Genomic DNA, 15,366 nt, shown 5'->3' on the forward strand with positions numbered 1-15,366 from the left:
ACGCAGGATCCCCTGGTGCCAATGAAAATGCCCAATTTTGGGGGTCACCCCGCAGTAAAGAAATAACAATTTTTACTTGCTGGGCAGGATCTCCAGCAGAATGAGATCTCAGCGAAAGAAACAATTTACAATTGTATTTAAAATTTAGAAAACAAGATCGATCTCCAGAAAAAAACTCCGGTATAGGAATTTTAGGTTCAGACCGAGGAGCATGTAACAAAAAATCTTGTATATTCTGAACTTTAGAGGCAAGATTATTCAAATTGGTAGCCAGACTCTGGGGATCCATATTTCAACAGATAAAGTCTGAGCCATTCAGGGGTTAAGAGGAGAGGAAAACAGGAGACTGCAATTAGAGCTGGAGTGCAACTTCAGAGGAAGGAAAAAAAAAAAAAAGGTTTCACACAGTTCCTTTTCTCTCCTGCTTCAGCCTATAGATTAAAGATTTTGGCTGGCCATACTGTTATGGTTTCCAATGGCAAGGAAACATCAGAAGCATAGAATAAACGGACAAGCTCTCGGGTGATGGAAACTAGAGCTGACCGCGATGCTAAACCTACACACCACACTAGAAGTAGCCAGGGGGCATACCTGCGTTGTCTCTAGATGCCGCGCGCCAGCCGGAGAACTAACTACCCCTGGTAGAAGAAAACACAGTCCTGGCTTGCCTCCAGAGAATGTCCCCACAGGAGATAGCAGCCCCCCACATATAATAACGGTGAGAGCAGATGAAAAGACACACGTAGTATGAAAGCAGATTTAGCACAGAGAGGCCCGCTAACTAAATAGCAGAAAGATACAACAGAGGACTTCGCGGTCAGCTGCAAAACCCTTCAAAACACCATCCTGAAATTACCTTAACTCATGTGACAACTCATGCCACTGGAGTGGTAATTTCAGCCCAACAAGAGCTTCCAGCTGCAGAGATTCACATAAGTGCAAACTGGACAAAACATACAAAAATAGACTTAAGGACTAAAGTGTCCAACTTAGCTGAGCAGAAAACTGGGAGCAGGAACATGCAACAGAATCACTCTGGATACATTGATGGCCAGCATTAGAATGACTGAGGAGCAAGGTTAAATAGGATACTCCCACATCCTGATAGGAACAGGTGAACTGAAGGCAAAGCTTGCAGGACACCAGTACCACAAGAGACCACCGGGGGAGCCCACGAACCGAATCACAACAGAAAACACCAGTTGTTAGTGATAGGTTGAAGAGATGGGTTAGAGTTGGGATGAAGACTGTGGCGAGGTTTGGGATGAAGTGGGAAGGGATCGGGTCAAGTGCACAGGTGGTGAGATGCGATCTTGAGAGTAGAGTGGAGAGTCAATCTTCTGTAATAGTGGAGAAGTTGGTTTTGGAGGTGGAGGGCTGGGTAGTTGGGAGGACGGGCTCTGGGGGTTGTCGACTAAAACTGTCTCTGATGTTCTCAATCTTCTGCTTGAAAAATGAGGCAAAGTCTTCAGCTGACATGAGTGGGGAGGGAGGAGGTGCTGGGGGATGGAGGAGAGAGTTGAAGGTGTTGAATAACTGTTTAGGGTTGTGAGACAGGGAGGATATGAGAGATGAGAAGTAGGTTTGTTTAGCTGTGGCGAGTGTGGCCCTGAAAGTAGTGAGGGACTGTTTGAATGCGATGAAGTGCTCGTTGGAGTGGGATCTTTTCCATCTCCGCTCAGCAGCCCCGGAAACTCGCCTCAGTTCTTTGGTCAGGCTGGTGTGCCAGTGCTGTCTGTTGATTTTGCGAGCTTTGGTATGTGTGAGAGGGGCAAGAGATTCCAAAGCTGCAGCTATTGTGGTGTTATATAGAGCGGCAGCATCATCTGCATTGTGTAGGGAACTTATGTCTGTGAGAGGGAGGAGGGATTCAGAGAGTGAATGTAGATCAAGGTGTTTAAGATTTCAACGAGGGTGTGCAAGTTTGTGGGGTGGGGATTGTAGACAAGGAGTGGAGAGGGAAGAGAATGTGGGTAGATTGTGGTCAGAAAGAGGAAGAGGTGAGTTGGAGAGGTTAAATAGGGAGCAGAGGCGGGTGAAGAGGAGGTCCAATATGTGACCATCTTTGTAAGTGGCTGCAGAAGACCATTGAGTGAGGCCGAAGGAGGAAGTGAGAGATAGAAGTTTAGTGGCAGCTGAGAGGGAAGTGTCAATGGGGATATTGAAGTCGCCGATGATGATAGTGGGGATGTCCGCAGAAAGGAAATGAAGTAGCCAGGTGGGGAAGTGGTCAAAGAAGGTGGTGGCTGGCCCTGGGGGGCGGTAAATAAAAGCCAGTTGGAGGTTGGTGGGGGCATAGATGCGCACAGAGTGCACCTCAAAGGAAGGGAGGGTAACAGAAGGGTGGCAGTGGGATTGGGTTGAAGGAGCAGTTATCTGACAGGAGAAAACGAACTCCTCCGCCATGCTTGCTGCTGGGGAGGGGTGTGTGAGAAAGGTGAAGCCACCATAGGAAAGTGCAGCGGAAGAGGCTGTGTCAGAAGGGGTGAGCCAGGTTTCAGTGATGGCAAGGAAGGAATGTTTGGCAGTAACAAAAAGATCATGGATGTAGGAAAGCTTGTTGCAGACAGAGCGAGCGTTCCACAGAGCTCCTGTTAGTGGGAATGGGGAAGTGGGGGCTGGGCGAATGGGTATGAGGTTAGAGAGGTTATGGAAATTTGTGATAGAGCATGTATGGGAGGTAGAACTGACTGTGGGGATGTGGTGAGGAGAACCAGGATTTGGAGAGATAACACCAGCAGTGAGAAGGAGCAGAGAAAGTGTTAGCAGGTGAGAGCAGGAGAGAGCATGAGGTGGCTGTCTGTGCTTGGAGACAGAGGATTGTATGTTAAGGAACAGTTCTGAGGAGGAGGTGAAATGGATGGGGAGGATTGAAGAGGATATGAACAGTTCTTTACTAGGGGTAGGGATTAGGGGAGTTTGCAGAATGTGAAGAATTAGAGGGGTGAAAGTGAAAAACAGAAACATTGTTTACAGTAACTGTGTCCAGTTACCTTCAGTTCAATTCTGGTTTTAATTCTAAATTAATCTTCACACTTCTAGGACACACTTATAGGAATCACACAGCAGACTAAAGTCATTGCAGACTTGTACTATGCAATATACAGTATGTACAACTAAGTGCATTCAGGTGTGAAGCAGAGAAGAGTGGTCTCTACTCATCTTGGTCAGAGAACTAAGGGTGGACCAGATGCATACAATCAAGCCAGAGTAAACAAGGTCATAAATGACACAGGGTAAGCTGGGGTTAGCTGAAAGGCATACCATGAGAATGCTAGGAGCAGAGGAAAGTCTGTGTGGAAAGTTGGGTGATGTACTATGTGCACTTCATAGACAGACAAGGCAGGAGAGCAGACTGGAGAGCTGGGTGCCTGAACATACCTGTAGGAAGAATAGACATGCTGGTTAGATTGCGATGGTGGCAAATAGCAGGGCACAGTCTGTATACATCCTTCTGGTTTTAATTCTAAATTAATCTTCACACTTCTAGGACACACTTATAGGAATCACACAGCAGACTAAAGTCATTGCAGACTTGTACTATTGTACAGTTGGGCCCAGATGGCTCTGTAAACTGTGGCCTCTGTTCACACAGAATGCATTTTAGTTAGCACTGGGCAGCCCTCCTGATCTAAGAGTATGGGCGTCATTAATAGGCTGTGAGCCAGATACTCTGTATCTCCTGTGTGTGAACATTGCCGCATATAGACTGTATCTTTTTGTGCACTGGTGTACCAAACGGCCGATCCCTGATTGTAGGCTGGCTGCTCATCGGTATTACTGCACCTGTGTAGCCTCCATCTTTAATTGGGTACACTGCGTCCTGTTAGTGCATTTGTTTTGAGGCCTGGGCAGGTAAGCATCTCTGCCTTTTTCTTTTTGTTTTCTATAGATTTTTTGAGGATTTTCAAGTCCTCTTTTTGTGGTTTTGATGTTAGAGTAGGACTCACAAGCGTGAGGACCCATGATGTGGGTTGTGAGCTTCCGTATTTTGGACAGAATATCAACTAATACCTCACATATATTGCTGTGTGTTTTTTGCACTTTATATCTTTTCAGGGTGCAGTTGAGCCCAGATGGCTCTGTAAACTGTGGCCTCTGTTCACACAGGATGCATTTTAGTTAGCACTGGGCAGCCAGTCTAATTTAAGAGTATGGGCGTCATTAATTGGCTGTGAGCCAGATGCTCTGCCGCATCTCCTGTCTGTGTACATTGTCGCATATAGACTGTATCTTTTTGTGCACTGGTGTACCAAATGACCAATCCCTGATTGTAGGCTGGCTGTCTTATTGGTATTACTGCACCTGTGTAGCCGGCATCTTTAATTGGGTCCACTGCGCCCTGTTAGTGCATTCATTATAAGTCCTGGGCAGGTAAGCGTCTCTTCCTTTTTCTTGGTGTTTTTTTTATAGATTTTTGGAGGATTTTCAAGTCCTCTTTTTGTGGTTTTGATGTTAGAGCACCTGATGTGCCTACACAGTGGAAATCCTCCACAAGTGACCACATTTTGGAAACTACACCACTGAAGGAATTTATCTAGAGGCATTGTTTTAATAATGTCATTTGTAATGTGGTGTTATGTCTAAGATGTGTGAGGTACATCAGATTATAAAACTGTGTTATGTCAACAGGGCATAAACTAATTTTATTAATTTGTGGACGTGTGGTACGCTTTGAAGCAGTCATTAAAAGGAAACTGTCACCCCAAAAATGGCCTATAAACTAAGGCCACCGGCATCAGGGGCTTATCTACAGCATTCTGTAATGCTGTAGATAAGCCCCCCGATGTATCCTGAAAGATAAGAAAAACAGGCTTAGGGAGGCCTCGCTGATATTTTCTCACGGTGCCATACACAACTGTACCTCTGGCAGAGAGGGTCTTGAAGAGTGGGATGCTGGTGTAAAAGTTATCAATGTAGAGGTGATAACCCATATCCAGAAGTGGGTGCAGCAATTCCCACACAATTTTCCCAATCGCCCCCAGGACAGGGGGCATTCAGGGGGATTAATCTGGGTGTCCTTGCCGTTGTAGACCTTAAATCTGTGGGTGTACCCTGAAGTACTCTTGCACAGTTTGTACAATTTTATTCTGTACCTGGACTCCTTACTTGGCAGGTATTGTCGGAATTTTAGCCTCGCTTTGAAATGATCCAGAGATTCAGCAATAGCTCTGGGATGTGTATGCCTCAGCAAATATTCTGGTGAAGTGTTCAACCACTGGCTGAATTTTATATAGATGATCAAAGTTTGGATCATTTCGAGGAGGACCCTGTGCATTATCATTATAATCCAAAAAATTTTGGATCGCTTCAAATTGTGTCCTTGTTATGGCCATGAGGAATACCGGTATACTGTAGAGAATATCAGTACTCCAGTATTGCCAAAGCTTTGGTTTTCGGTTTATGCCCATATGTAGCAAAATTCCTCAAAATGTCATAATCTATGCTGCATTTACAGGGGTCCATCTGGGTCCGTATGATGACGTGAGATTTTGGGTGAAAAATTGATGGGCATACAGGTTTGTCCTTTGGGTTTGGATGTATTAGTTCCTCACGGAAAAAGAATTTGAAGAAGTCTATTTCATTGAGGACAGTGGTGTGAAACTGGAGCTGCCGATGAAATCCGGAATGCGGACTGATAATTTTTGGGGGGTGCAATCCATATGGGATCGATTGCTGCAGGAGTTGCCTGGGTCCTAGGTTGCCTTGCTAGGGGTCCTTCCTCACTAGATGAGAAGGAAGAGGAGGAGGAGGAATAGAGGAATGTGGGATCTTCCTCACTGCCTGAATCCGTGTCGGAGGCAAAGAAGGCGTAATCCTCCTTTGGTGAATAGCGTCTTCTTGACGAATGGGCCATTTTTATTATTTTTTCCCAAACCTGGAGGATGTGTGTATAAGTGGTGTTTTTACAAGTGTAATGTGTGGGGCATATGTATAGGGAACTATTTATTATTAAAAAAAAAAAAAAAAACAGAGAAAAAAAAGTACAGAGAAAAAATGTAGAATAAACAAGAAAAAAAATGAAAACAAAAATTACAAGTAAAAAAATAAGTTTGTATAAAGAAATACAGACGTTCATTACTCTAATGCCCTCCCTATAAATTGACCCGACGCAACAAATTATTTTTTTACAAAAGAAAAACTAACGTCACCAACAATGTGACGTATGCTCCCCTAATGCACTCGCTAAAAATTTACTCGACACAACTAATTATTTTTTTTACAAAAGGAAAACGAACGTCATCAACAATGTGATGCTCCCTCTCCTAATGCACTAGCAATTACCCGGCGATAGCAGTTTTATTTACGCAAACAAAAAAAGACGCTACTGCCCTGCACTGTACTAACTACTATTATTATTTTTTTCTAAAAAAAACAAATTGGACGTTGATTAGACTGTGACGTCCGCTATGCTAACTAGCTAAAAAAAAGAAAAAGTCATGTTGTGCAGTCTCTGATCAGCAGCGATACTGATCAGAGTGCTGCGGACACAGGAAGAACACGAATGCTCTGCACGGGACCTCGTGCACACGAAAAAAAGTGCAAAAAAAGTGCGCTAAAAAATCAGTTGGAAGGGGAGGGGAAAAGGGAGGGGGTACTAGAACAGGGATGGGGGGACTGGAACAGGGTGGGGGAGGTGTTGCTGCTTCTGTGATCACAGATTAGTCACAAAGAAGCAGCAGAGCACAGATCAAGGCAGAGAAGGAAGCTGGAGCCCGAGGCAGGAGATCGTAGGGGAGATCACACTGGCCACCAATGAATCTTTGAATCAGGTAACACAGAGGGGCTAGAGAACAGCTCTGCATGCCAAATCTGAGACAAAGATTATGTGCAGGTCGGTGATCGTTAGTTTACATGAACCCCTTTGGCGCTGATTGGCCAGGAACTATTGTTCACCCAAGGTGTTAATCAAATGAGGTGACGTCGAGATCACTCCACCCATTGTGACGGCTGTGATTGGTGGTGTGTCACACAGCACAGATGACAGCATGTCACAGGTTTTTGTTTTTTTGTTAGTAACTTTATTGTCACATTGCTTGTGATTGGCTGATCAGAATTGTGGTGCAGCTCCCTGAGGCGATGTGCAGGGATGGTCTGCTGTCAGGGGCAGCATCCATCGTAACTCAATCACCACGCGATGCAGCTCAGTGACCGAAAAATGGCAGCACCGTACTAGTACTGCTCTGAGCTCAAATGCAGTTCCCGCAGAGTACTACTAGTACGGCGCATGTTGCGAAGGGGTTAAGGCAGCATAGTGGCTCAGTGACTAGCATGGTGGCTCAATGGCTAGCACTGTTGTTTTGCAACACTAGGGGCCTTGGTTCAAAGACAATATCTGCAAGGAATTTATACTCTCTGAGTTTGTGTGGGTTTCCTCTGGGTACTCCAGATTTCTTAAACACTGCAAAGACATTTAGATTATGAGCCCCAACGGTGACGGTGTTGACAATGTCTGTAAAATGCTGGGAAATATGATGGTAATGTATAAGCAAACAAAATAAATAATGGTGCTTTGCAGCAAGGTGCCCCATTTAAGCTACATATACACATTAGCTTATTGTAAGGCTCGGACAAAAAAATCCCACTAATGGGATTGTCATTGCCAAATGAAAAAAAAAACTTGGGATAAATGAATTTCTAGATGTCAACAATGCCTCTGGCCGAGTTCGGAGTTTGGCACCAGACACTAGCTGTCCTGTACGAACTCCGGACTTTTAAGTTCGTGTTCACTCATCTCTAGTTCCAATCGTTGAGTTTAGGTGTTTGGGGGTTTTTTTGTTTTTTTTTAAAGTACTTGAATGAATGAAGGCAACTTAGGCTACTTTCACACAAGTCCGTCGGTACGGGCTGTCGCAAACCGTCGGCCCGACGTACCGACGGACAGTGTGTTAATGTAGCACAACGTGGGCAGCGGATGCAGTTTTACAACGCATCCACTGCCCATTGTGAGTTCCGGGGAGGAGGGGGCGGAGTTTCGGCCGCGCATGCATGGTCAAAAATGGCGGACCCGACACACAAAAAAAGTTACAGGGAACTTTTTTTGTGCGTCGTGGCCATCAAAAACACGACGCATCCGTCGCACGACGGATGCGACGTGTGGCCATACGTCGCAATGCGTCGCTAATGAAAGTCTATGGAGAAAAACTCATCCTGCGGGCAACTTTGCAGGATGCGTTTTTTTCTCCAAAACGATGTTGCGATGTCTGTCACACAACGCAAGTGTGAAAGTAGCCTAATGGGAAAGAAATGAGACTTCCTACATGAGGAATCTAGAGTGCCTACATAGCCTACATACAGTGAAGAAAATAATTATTTGATCCTTTGCTGATTTTGAGTCTGTCGCTTGGCAACTCGGAGCTTCAACTCCCTCCAGAAGTTTTCTATGGGATTAAGGTCTGGAGACTAGCTAGGCCACTCCATAACCTTAATCTGCTTCTTTTTGAGCCACGCCTTTTTTGCCTTGTCTGTATGTTTTGGGTCATTGTCTTGCTGGAAGGTCCAGCTATGACCCAATTTTAATGTCCTGGCAGAGGGAAGGGGGTTGTCACTCAGGTTTTTACGGTACATGGCTCCATCCATTCTCCCATTGATGCTGTGAAGTACTCCTGTGCCCTTAGCAGATAAACACCCCCAAAACATAATGTTTCCACCTCCATGCTTGACGGTGGGGAAGGTGTTATTTGGGTCATAGGCAGCATTTCTCTTCCTCCAAACACAGCGAGTTGAGTTAATGCCAAAGACCTTTTGTCCCATCTGACCACAGCAGCTTCTCCCATTCACTCACAGAATCATCCAGGTGTTCATTGGCAAACTTCAGACTGGCCTGAACATGTGCCTTCTTGAGCAGGGGGACCATGCGGGCACTTCCAAATTTTAAACCTTTATGGCGTAATGCATTACCAATGGTTTTCTTTGTGACTGTGGTCCCAGCTGCCTTGAGATCATTAACAAGTCACCCCCAGTGTAGTTTTAGGCTGATCTCTCACCTTCCTCATGATCAAGGATACCCCACGAGGTGAGATTTTACATGGTGCCCCAGATCGATGTCGATTGATGAGCATTTTGTATTTCTTCCATTTTCTTACTATTGCACCGACAGTTGTCTCCTTCTCACCCAGCGTCTTATTTATGGCTTTGTAGTCCATTCCAGCTTTGTGCAGGTCTATGATCTTGTACCTGACATCCTTATAAAGCTCTTTGGTCTTGCCCATGTTGTAGATGTTAGCGTCTGACTGATTAATTGAGTCTGTAGACAGGAGTCTTTTATAAAGGTGACTATGTAAGACAGCTGTTTTTAATGCAGGTAACGAGTTGATTAGGAGCGTCTAACTGGTCTGTATGAGCCTAAACTCTTAATGGGTGGAAGGGGATCAAATACTTATTTCTCACTGCAAAATGCAAATAAATTTATATAATTTATATAATGTGATTATCTCATCTCAATGTTATCTCAATGTTAAAATTAACCTACCGTTAAAATCATAAACTGTTCATGTCTTTGTCAGTGGGCAAACTTACAAAATCAGCAAGGGATCAAATAATTATTTCCTTCACTGTATATAAGCACTCTAGATTCCTCACGTAGGAAGTCTCATTTCATTCCCATTAGTTGCCTTCATTCATTCAAATACTTTAAATGAAAACAACTAAAAAAAAACAAACACCTAAACTCAACTGTTGCAACTAGAGATGAGTGAACACGAACTTAACAATCTTGAGTTTGTACAGGACAGTTAGTGTCTGGTGCCAAACTCTGAACTCGGACTGAGGCATTGTTGACATCTAGAAATTCAATTATCCCAAGGTTTTTTTTTTCAGTTGGCAATGACTATCCCATTAGTGGGATTTTTTTGTCCGATCCTTACAGTAAAGGTACCTTCACACGAAGCGACGCTGCAGCGATAGCGACAACGATGCCGATCGCTGCAGCGTCGCTGTTTGATCGCTGGAGAGCTGTCACACAGACCGCTCTCCAGCGACCAACGATGCCGAGGCCCCTGGGTAACCAGGGTAAACATCGGGTTGCTAAGCGCAGGGCCGCGCTTAGTAACCCGATGTTTACCCTGGTTACCAGCGTAAAAGTAAAAAAAACAAACAGTACATGCTCACCTGCGCGTCCCCCAGCCTCTGCTTCCTGACACTGACTGAGCTCCGGCCCTAACAGCACAGCGGTGACGTCACCGCTGTACTTTCACTTTCACTTTAGGGCCGGCGCTCAGTAAGTGTCAGGAAGCGGACGGCAGGGGACGCGCAGGTGAGCATGTACTGTTTGGTTTTTTTACTTTTACGCTGGTAACCAGGGTAAACATCGGGTTACTAAGCGCGGCCCTGCGCTTGGTAACCCGATGTTTACCCTGGTTACCAGTGTAAAACATCGCTGGTATCATTGCTTTTGCTTTCAAACACAACGATACACAGCGATCGGATGACCAAATAAAGTTCTGGACTTTATTCAGCGACCAGCGACATCACAGCAGGATCCTGATCGCTGCTGCGTGTCAAACGAAATGATATCGCTAGCAAGGACGCTGCAACGTCACGGATCGCTAGCGATGTCGTTTCGTGTGAAGGTACCTTAAGTCATGACATGTATTTGTCAATGGGCAAGTTTACAAGATCGGCAAGGGATCAAATATTTATTTCCTTCACTGTAAGTGACCCAGAGCAGGGGCTCAGTCACAGGTTGTGTCAGAAGTTAGTTCTGAGTAAGGGAGTTTTTGGTAACATCTCAGTGGAGAACTAATTGGTTCAGTAAAATTACCTTAGTGAATAGGTGGCACACAGCGCCCAACCATCCAACTATACATTACAAGTGTAATGAAATACATGTTGAATTGTGTGAATGTTATCGTATTATTTAGGGACTATATGGAAGTGGTACTTGGGCATGATTTAACAATACATCTGTATATGGACACTGAATAGAAAGAAAAAAAGGGGCTCCCCCAATATTTTGAACAGTTGGTGCCACAATCTTAAATCTCGAGCTGGTTAAGTAAGAGAAAAGTGGAGAAATTGAGTCTGATTCAGTATCTTAACTGACAAAGCACCTTGGAATGGCATATACAGCATATATATGGTACACAGAATGTGTGTATCCTATGGCCAATGTCACCATGTAAGCTCGAAGTATGAAAATAAATACTGCTAACCATAAAGCTACAGTATTGCAACTATTTTTTTCAGAAAGCCCTTTAAACAGATTGCACACTACTGGACAACCCTTAGCATTGCAATGATCCAATGTGCTGCATAAATTAAAATATATATATTTTTTTAACTCCCTGACCAACACAGCTCATCTTTTTTCAGCACTGTGTCCCACACCTATCTCCCGTCATAAACAATGGTTCATGATCGCTGATCGCTTCATTTCCATCCGGAAAGAAGAAATACTGTTGAGGAGACTGGCAGGTTGACACAGAGTTATTCAGAGCGGAAGATCAGTATCAATTTTTTTTTATGAATACTGCATCCTAGGGCGTTTAAGATCATTGAAGGTCCATGGTTTTGATGTTTAATTTTTTTCTAAACTTCTTGAGATGTACAGAAATATTTATCACAGAGTATTTATCAAATTAAGTCTCTTTTCATACTTATATTAAAGGTGTCAGTAAGGATAATATTTTCCATTTTTTCGTTTTTGCTGTTTCCTCCCTTTTTTTCCAAGAGCCATAACTTTTTTATTTTTCTATCCACATAACTGTATGAGACTTGTTATTTGCGGGACAATTTGTGCTTATGATTGACAACATTTATTTCATCATGTGATGCAATGGAATGCAGGAAAAAAATCTATGTGTGTTGATATTGCAAATCCAGTTCAATGCCACAATTGTTTTTTCCGTTTTCTTATTTACCATGTTCAGTACACAGTAAAACTGACCTGGCAATATAATTCTCCAGGTCATACCATTATGAAGATACCAAACATGTATAGTTTTTTTTCTTTATTTAAGAAGTGAAAAAAAAGAAATTTGTAAAAAAAATAAAGAATAAAAAAATTTGCTCCTGGTGTCATTTTCCGAGACCCATAACATTTTCAATTTTCGGGATATAGTGCTCTGCGAGGGCTTATTTTTTCCACCCTGAGCTGTCACTTTTACTTATGCTATTTGGGGGTAGATATGATGTTTTTATCGCATCTTATTGCATTTTTTTGCAAAGCTGCAGTAGCCAAAAAAGGTAATCTCGCAATTCAATTTTTTTCTTGTTATATTGTTTAGCGATCGGATTAGTTAATATTATATTTTGATAGATTGGACTTTTACTAAAGCTGCAATACCAAATATGTGTAATTTAAAAAATGTTTAATCGTTTTATTTTTATGGGTCAAAAGGGGAAAGATTGAAACTTTGTATAATTTTATTTTTTTTTAAAGATTTTTTTTATTTTTCATTATCTGTATCATCTAATCGCTTGTACTATACATACCTGTGCATCAGCTAAACACTGGCTTTCACAGAAGAATAGTCATGTCAAGCACAGAGATCTTCAGCAGAATTGCGTCTGTCATGGCAACCCATCGACATGCAGGTGATTTGATTGTGTGGAATGACGAGCCCCTATGCCAGCGTGTGTTAAATGGTGATTAAATCATTCATCATCTGCCGGGAAAGGTGCTTTCTCGGCGTGCGAGCCAACATCAAAGTCAGTGACACGACATCTAATATATAAAGCTGAATGTGTGTGTGTGTGTATGTATGTATGTATGTATGTATGTCCGGGATTGGCATCTGAACCGTAGCAGCTACAGCCACAAAATTTTGCACAGTCACACGTCTGGACCCCGAGAGCGTCATAGGCTATGTTGTGAGGTGAAATTTTAACCCCGCGCTTTCCAATTCACCAAACAATTTTGCCCCTATCTACATAATGGGGAAAAAGTGAAAGGAAAAGTGTTGGAGGCGTCGCAGCTACAGGCACAAAATTTTGCACAGTCACACGTCTGGACCCTGAGAGCGTCAAAGCTATATTGTGAGGTGAAATTTTAACCCCGCGCTTTCCAAGTCACCAAACAATTTTGCCCCTATCTACATAATGGGGAAAAAATGAAAGGAAAAGTGTTGGAGGCAAATTAACAGCTGCCAGATGTGAACAAGGGGGACTTAAAGAATGACAGCGATGGCACCAAAGAGTATATACTGTACAGTTGCTAAGGTGGGGCCCCAACATGGGATAATCACACCACCACGGGGATATGAACACACACACAAAATGCGCCACACACTACCACGTGCTCGAACACATATACCACCCTCAGTGCACATTTCACCACACATACACCAACCTCGCCACATAAAAGTAGAAACACAAAAGTCGCCGCTCAAAACTCGCCACGCGCAAAACTCTCCACATGCAAAACTCGCCACACGTGCAAAACTCGCCACACGCAAAACTTGCACACGCAGAAAAATTGCCACACGCAGAAAAATTGCCACATGCACAAAAGTTGCAACACATGCAAAAGTTGCCTCACACAAAACTTGCACATACTCAAAAGGCACCACACATAAAACTCGCCACGCGCAAAACTCGCCATGCGCAAAACTTGCTGCACACAACTTGCTACACTAACCTGTCACATGCAACTCGACACACAAAAAGTTGCTACACGCATGTCGCCACACAAAACTCATCTCACAAAAGTCCCTACATGCATGTCGCCACACGCAACTCAACACACACAACTTGACACACGAAACTCGCCCTAAAACACACACAAGTCTGGTATCCTTCAAAAATAAAAATCTGATTAATAAGCAGACAAACTACAAGAGCAACAAATGTACCATATAGGAATCCGGCAGCTGTCAGTCACATGACCAGTCTATTATGTGTATGTGTGAGCTAATATATACTGCCAGGGGGTGGGCTTACTGTTGGCTGGGGATTTATCAGGCTGCCATTTTAGCTTACAAATACTGAGGTAAAAATACTGACCAAATAACGTGTGAACGAGGGCTAATACAGGAGGAGATGGCATACAGCTATATACTATATACAGGAGATGACACACAGGTATATACTATTTACAGGGGAGATGACACACAGGTATATACTATATACAGGAGGAGATGACACACAGATATATACTATATACAGGAGAGATGACACACAGGTATATACTATATAGAGGAGGAGATGACATACAGGTACATACTACATACAGGAGGAGATGACATACAGGTATATACTATATACAGGAGGAGATGACACACAGGTATATACTATATACAGGAGCAGATTACCTACAGGTATATAGTATATACAGGAGGAGATGACACAGGTATATGCTATGTATAGGAGGAGATGACATACAGGTATATACTATATACAGGAGATGACACACAGATATATACTATATATAGGTGAGATGACACACAGGTATATACTATATACAGGAGATTACATACAGGTATATCTAATATATAAAGCTGAATGTGTGTATGTATGTATGTGTGTATGTCCGGGATTGGCATCTGTACCGTCGCAGCTACAGCCACAAAATTTTGCACAGTCACACGTCTGGACCCCGAGAGCGTCATAGGCTATGTTGTGAGGTGAAATTTTAACCCCGCGCGTTCCAATTCACCAAACAATTTTGCTCCTATCTACATAATGGGGAAAAAGTGAAGGGAAAAGTGTTGGAGGAAAATTGACAGCTGCCAGATGTGAACAATGAGGACTTAAAGAATGAGAGCGATGGCGACAAAGAGTATATACCGTACAGTTGCTAAGGTGGGGCCCCGACATGGGATACTCACCACACACGGGGATATGAACACAAAAAAAAAATGCGCCACACACTACCACGTGCTTGAACACATATACCACCCTCAGCACACATTTCACCACACACACACACCAACCTCGCCACATAAAAGTCGAAACACAAAAGTCACCACTCAAAACTCGCTACATGCAAAACTCGCCATATGCAAAACTAGGCTCACGCAAAACTCGCCACACGTGCAAAACTCACCTCATGGAAAACTCACCTCATGCAAAACTTGCACACACAGAAAAATTGCCACATGTACAAAAGTTGCACCACATGCAAAAGTTGCCTCACACAAAACTTGCACATACTCAAAATGCACCACACATAAAACTCGCCACGCGCAAAACTCGCCATGCACAAATCTTGCTGCACACAACTTGCTACACTAACCTGTCACATGCAACTCAACACACAAAATGTTGCTACACGCATGTCGCCACACAAAACTCATCTCACAAAAGTCGCTACATGCATGTCGCCACACGCAACTCAACACACACAACTTGACACATAAAACTCGCCCTAAAACACACACAAGTCTGGTATTGTCCTTCAAAAATAAAAATCTGATTAATAAGCAA

The 15,366-nt window shown here is 43.4% G+C and overlaps 1 long non-coding RNA gene across 1 annotated transcript in view; it reads right to left on the reverse strand.

The window, feature by feature from the left end:
* Positions 1–3,200: 3,200 nt before the first annotated feature.
* The window catches only part of LOC143813090 (uncharacterized), a 47,207-nt gene continuing 35,041 nt past the window's right edge, over positions 3,201–15,366 (reverse strand). The window contains exon 3 of the long non-coding RNA XR_013223603.1: positions 3,201–3,381. This is a non-coding gene — a long non-coding RNA (uncharacterized LOC143813090). The remainder of the gene's footprint in view (positions 3,382–15,366) is intronic.

The sequence above is a fragment of the Ranitomeya variabilis genome, chromosome 1 (genome assembly GCF_051348905.1).
Source record: "Ranitomeya variabilis isolate aRanVar5 chromosome 1, aRanVar5.hap1, whole genome shotgun sequence".
Taxonomy (NCBI): domain Eukaryota; kingdom Metazoa; phylum Chordata; class Amphibia; order Anura; family Dendrobatidae; genus Ranitomeya; species Ranitomeya variabilis.